This window comes from Takifugu flavidus, unplaced genomic scaffold, assembly GCF_003711565.1.
Source record: "Takifugu flavidus isolate HTHZ2018 unplaced genomic scaffold, ASM371156v2 ctg921, whole genome shotgun sequence".
Lineage (NCBI taxonomy): Eukaryota > Metazoa > Chordata > Actinopteri > Tetraodontiformes > Tetraodontidae > Takifugu > Takifugu flavidus.
In genome coordinates this window covers 1-6,141 of record NW_026622531.1, presented here as the reverse complement: position 1 = coordinate 6,141, position 6,141 = coordinate 1, and the positions used below count along the sequence as shown (strand labels likewise).

The window sequence follows — 6,141 nt, the reverse complement described above, 5'->3', positions numbered from 1 at the left end:
CAAACTTAAAGTCACTGGTTCTAGACCCTGTTGTCAGGTAGGCGTCATAATTGTAAGCGCTGCGTAAAGTTCCCGTGCCGTCAACATCGGCGTAATTAGGAGGGAGATAAGCGCCGGGGATGGTTACTGCTCCGTCAAACAACATTCTGGGCTTTCTCCTGCGACAGAACCTCACACCCAGGATGATGATGATGAAGGTCAGGAAGAAGGTGGACACAGACACCAGCGCGATGATCAGATAAGAGGTCAGTTTGGAATTCTTCTCATCATAAGAAATGTCCTTCAGCTCTGGCACCTCAGCCAAGTTATCAGAAATGAGTAAATACATGGAGCAGGTGGCAGAGAGAGAGGGCTGTCCGTTATCTTTCACTGCCACAATCAGGTTCTGTTTCATGCTGTCAGACTCAGAAATGTCCCGCTGCGTCCTGATCTCTCCACTGTGGACACCGATAGAGAAGAGTCCCGGATCGCTGGATTTGACTATATGGTAGGACAGCCAGGCGTTCTGTCCAGAGTCGGCGTCCACAGCGATCACTTTGGACACCAGAGAGCCTCCGTGTGCAGCTTTGGGGACCAGCTCAGTCATGAAGGAGTTGCCCTCCGGGGCTGGATACAGTATTTGAGGAGAGTTGTCATTAACGTCTGATATGAACACACTGACGGTCACGTTGCTGCTGAGAGGAGGAGAACCGTTGTCTCTGGCCATCACGTGCACTTTAAAGCTCCTCAGCTGTTCATAATCAAAGGACCTGACAGTGTGGATCAGCCCCGTGTCTCCATTAACAGACACATAAGAGGACACCGGAGCACCGTTCACCTCAGCGGCTAACAGAGAATAAATCACTGTTCCGTTTTGTCTCCAGTCGGGGTCTCCAGCACTAACGGAACACAAAGTGGACCCGGCTCTGTTATTTTCACTCACATATGCGCTGTAGGACTCTTCCTCAAACACAGGGGGGTTGTCGTTGATGTCTGCTACAGACAAGTGAAGCGTTTTAGAGGAGGACAGAGGTGGAGAGCCCTCGTCAGTGGCACTGATTGTAATGTTGTAATCAGACACTAGTTCACGGTCCAGTTGTCCTGTGGTCACCAGAGAATAATAGTTTTTAATAGAAGGAACCAGCTTAAAAGGGACGTTTTGCTGAATGGAGCAGCGGACCTGTCTGTTGTTTTCTGAGTCTCTGTCCTGGACGTTGATGATGCCCACCTCTGAACCAGGGGACACGTCCTCAGGTACTGGATTGGTCAGAGATTTTATATTGATAACTGGAGCGTTGTCATTCACATCAGTAACAGATATTATGACTTTGGCGTACGATGACAGACCTAATCCATCTTTTGCTTTCACACGTATCTCATACGACGACTCAGACTCATAGTCAATAACACTGATTACTTTAATCTGACCTGATTTTTTGTCAATATTAAATAGTTTCATCACATTATCAGAAATGTGACCGAAATCATAAGTCACATCTCCATTCACTCCTTCATCTGCATCAGTAGCACTAACCTGCATCACTACAGTGTCTAGAGGAGAGTTTTCAGGCAGACTGGCTTTATAAACGGCCTGACTGAACACTGGGGCGTTATCATTAGCATCCAGCACAGTGACGTGTATGACTACAGTACCTGATCTCTGAGGAGAGCCTCCGTCTAAAGCTGTGAGCTGCAAATTAAGCTCATGCTGTTTTTCACGATCGAGCTCTTTATCCAACACGAGCTCTATTGTGTTTCTATTCGCAGCCAATATAAAATTATCATTTTTCTGAAGATTGTGCTGCTGAACCGAATTCTGTCCGATATCAGCATCGTGCGCCTCTTCGATCACGAAACGAGCTCCCTGTCTGCCGACTCCCTAATTTCTATATTGATCACGTCTTCCTTAAATTGCGGTGATTGAATTCATTAATATCTTGAATGTGCAGAGAAACGCGATGAAGCTCCAGAGGATTCTCCAGCACCAGCTCGTGTTTCAGGACGCACGAAGCCTTTTCTCCACAAAGCTCCTCTCGGTCGATCCTGTCCGCAACAATCAGCTCTCCGTTCTTCACATTTATGTCACAGTAACGTTTAGTACCGCCGTCTGAGTCGATGCGGGCTCTTCTACTGGCCAGAGCACCCGTCTCCATTCCGAGATCCTTGGCTAGATTTCCAACAACGGATCCTGGTTTCAGCTCCTCTGCGAACGAGTAGCTCAGATCTCCATATGCGGCATGAAACCACAGTAGGAAGAAAACGAAACGGCGAATCTGAAGATCGATCAACTTGGAATCCATTGTCATGCCTCAACTGTCAATATAGTCACAGAACAGAAGAAGCAAGCATTTAAATCCCACGGCTGAAACGGAAACAGCAATCCAGTGTGTTTTCTCCGGTTTTCAGGAGACGCGATGGGCGTCCAGGACCGGTAGCACAATAGACAGAAGAATAAAATTTAAGCAGGTTCAGGCTGGTGTATGGCGACACCGTGAGTAAAGTTCAAAAATGACATGCTTTACCAAAATATAACTTGAAACTGTTTTAATTATTTTGTTTGACGTGACACTGCAACCCACTACACCTCTATAAGCAATAAATCACATCTATTTCAGCAACAGAAAACTGGTCCACACCATCCCATACAAGAACCGCTCTTGTCAGAACTTGTTATCACCACTCTGCCTTTCTTACAACCTTAAAACTGAAATGCATGCAACATAGTCTAGGGTTATATTGGGGAGGACAAATTGCAATTAACAAGCTAAATGAGCCACAAAAATATGTAATAGAACTTTCAATCTGCCAAAAGTCTCAGCATCAGCACGCCTCAGCACCCAGCAGTAAATCAGACATTTCACCACTTAATTTAACAACCTTGTATAGAGTGTTGACGTAAATGTTGCCTCAATACTATTGCATATTTTTAGGTCCTCGGTTTTTAAAAAGAGAAAATAAAGTTTAGAATCTGAAAAATGTCAATGGCAGAAAAATATAAAGACATACAAAAACTATACAAAATAAAAAGATCCTAAACTGAGCATCACTTTAATGTTAATGCACTGTTTTCACAAGAGACAAAAGGACTCATATTGAAACATTGACCTATTTCTGTTTAAAACACTTCGATATTCTATTTCATTTTAGCCAGAGAACAACCACCTCAGCAGCAATAGAATGATCATAAATATATTTATAAATGAACGAAATAAAGTCTGGTGACACTATCCGTTGCCAATGGATACTGTGCATATGATACATGCCACAATCACACTTTAGTGTGGTTACATGAGCGATCCAGCAGGTGAGACATGTAAAATCAGGCTGATGCTTTATGCTTATCAAAGTAAAATACAAAAAAGTATCAAAGAAAAAGGTGAACAACTGAAGTTGACCTCCACCTGATAGGTCAAAGAATGGTGGTACCTTAAAATGATAAAAGCAGAAAAAAGAACAAACTGAAGTCCAGGTATCTCACAGAGATGACAAGTTGATTAAAAAAGGGTTTAACCTAAAGGATGAGGCCGTCAGGGCATCACAAGCTGGAAATTATGATTGTTTAAAACATGCGAGCCAAACTTATTAAGGTTAAACAATAAACTACATATTTTATTTGGTAACTTTTTCATCCTTCCTTGAGAGACATCATGACGGAAGTCAACACATCTGTCACAAATGATCAGCAGCAACTGAGTGATTGATTCACACATAATAATCATAATCTAATAGAATACAAAAACTACACCAAGATAACAGCTCAGCCATCAGATAAACCCTCTGACTAAGAGACATGGACGAGGAGGACAGCAAATGTCAATCAACACTGTTTCTCAAAGTCTCTCATTTGACGTTGAAGCAAAGGCTCTTTTACATGTGCACAGTTAAGCAGTGATCAATTCTACTGAAGGACCAGGATTCCTTAAACACAACATGCAAATAAAAAACTGGGTAAATACCATTTACCAAAATTAGTGGATGAAAAATGTTTTTTTTTAAATGAAATTACGAATCAAAAATTATCAGCTGGGCGGGATATATTTAAAAAGTCTTTATATCTTTTACATTGAATGTGGTTCATACCTTATGGTATTTAGTTGATAAAAGATGCCTTGTTTTGCTTGACTGTGCCCTCTATCAAGCTTATAACATAAAATTGCACAGGGACTTAAATGCTTCACTCTCTGATACGTATGAACAGAAGTTCTCTTGAGTATTCATACCTGTGGTGGCCCATCAAAGTCTCCAAAGACATCAGCAAAGTCAGTGGGGCTTTCCTCAGAGTCTGCTCAGCAGGAAGTGTGTTGTCATTGTAAGATGTCACAAACTTAAAGTCACTGGTTCTAGACCCTGTTGTCAGGTAGGCGTCATAATTGTAAGCGCTGCGTAAAGTTCCCGTGCCGTCAACATCTGCGTAATTAGGAGGGAGATAAGCGCCGGGGATGGTTACTGCTCCGTCAAACAACATTCTGGGCTTTCTCCTGCGACAGAACCTCACACCAGGATGATGATGATGAAGGTCAGGAAGAAGGTGGACACAGACACCAGCGCGATGATCAGATAGGAGGTCAGTTTGGAATTCTTCTCATCATAAGAAATGTCCTTCAGCTCTGGCACCTCAGCCAAGTTATCAGAAATGAGTAAATACATGGAACAGGTGGCAGAGAGAGAGGGCTGTCCGTTATCTTTCACTGCCACAATCAGGTTCTGTTTCATGCTGTCAGACTCAGAAATGTCCCGCTGCGTCCTGATCTCTCCACTGTGGACACCGATAGAGAAGAGTCCTGGATCGCTGGATTTGACTATGTGGTAGGACAGCCAGGCGTTCTGTCCAGAGTCGGCGTCCACAGCGATCACTTTGGACACCAGAGAGCCTCCGTGTGCAGCTTTGGGGACCAGCTCGGTCATGAAGGAGTTGCCCTCCGGGGCTGGATACAGTATTTGAGGAGAGTTGTCATTAACGTCTGATATGAACACACTGACGGTCACGTTACTGCTGAGAGGAGGAGAACCGTTGTCTCTGGCCATCACGTGCACTTTAAAGCTCCTCAGCTGTTCATAATCAAAGGACCTGACAGCGTGGATCAGCCCCGTGTCTCCATTAACAGACACATAAGAGGACACGGAGCACCGTTCACCTCAGCGGCTAACAGAGAATAAATCACTGTTCCGTTTTGTCTCCAGTCGGGGTCTCCAGCACTAACAGAACACAAAGTGGACCCGGCTCTGTTATTTTCACTCACATATGCGCTGTAGGACTCTTCCTCAAACACAGGGGGGTTGTCGTTGATGTCTGCTACAGACAAGTGAAGCGTTTTAGAGGAGGACAGAGGTGGAGAGCCCTCGTCAGTGGCACTGATTGTAATGTTGTAATCAGACACTAGTTCACGGTCCAGTTGTCCTGTGGTCACCAGAGAATAATAGTTTTTAATAGAAGGAACCAGCTTAAAAGGGACGTTTTGCTGAATGGAGCAGCGGACCGCCTGATTGTTTTCAGAATCTGCATCCTGCACATTAATGATGCCCACTTCTGAACCAGGGGACACGTTCTCTGGTATGGGACTCGTTATTGATTTCACATAGATTATTGGAATGTTGTCGTTGACATCCGTCACATCAATTATTACCTTTGTGTAGGATGACAGTCCCAAACCGTCTTTAGCTTTGATTCTCAAATCGTATGTCGTCACAGTCTCAAAATCAAGTGCTCTTTGACTTTTATCTCTCCATTTTTCCGGTCAATGCTGAAAATCTTTTTCACATCCTCTGAAACATGTCCGAAATCATAAGTCACATCTCCATTCACTCCCTCATCTGCATCAGTGGCACTAACCTGCATCACTACAGTGTCTAGAGGAGAGTTTTCAGGCAGACTGGCTTTATAAACGGCCTGACTGAACACTGGGGCGTTATCATTAGCATCCAGCACAGTGACGTGTATGACTACAGTACCTGATCTCTGAGGAGAGCCTCCGTCTAAAGCTGTCAGCTGCAAATTAAGCTCATGCTGTTTTTCACGATCGAGCTCTTTGTCAAGCACGAGTTCTAACGTATTTCCGTTTGTCGCCAATATGAAATGATCATTCTTTTCAAGGCTGTACTGCTGAACTGAATTCTGTCCGATATCGTCATCGTGCGCCTCTTCGATCACAAAACGAGCTCCCC

At 44.0% G+C, this 6,141-nt stretch overlaps 1 pseudogene; it reads right to left on the bottom strand.

Moving 5' to 3' along the window:
• Positions 1-4: 4 nt before the first annotated feature.
• LOC130521373 (protocadherin beta-15-like) lies at positions 5-6,136 on the bottom strand (annotated as a pseudogene).
• Positions 6,137-6,141: the final 5 nt, after the last annotated feature.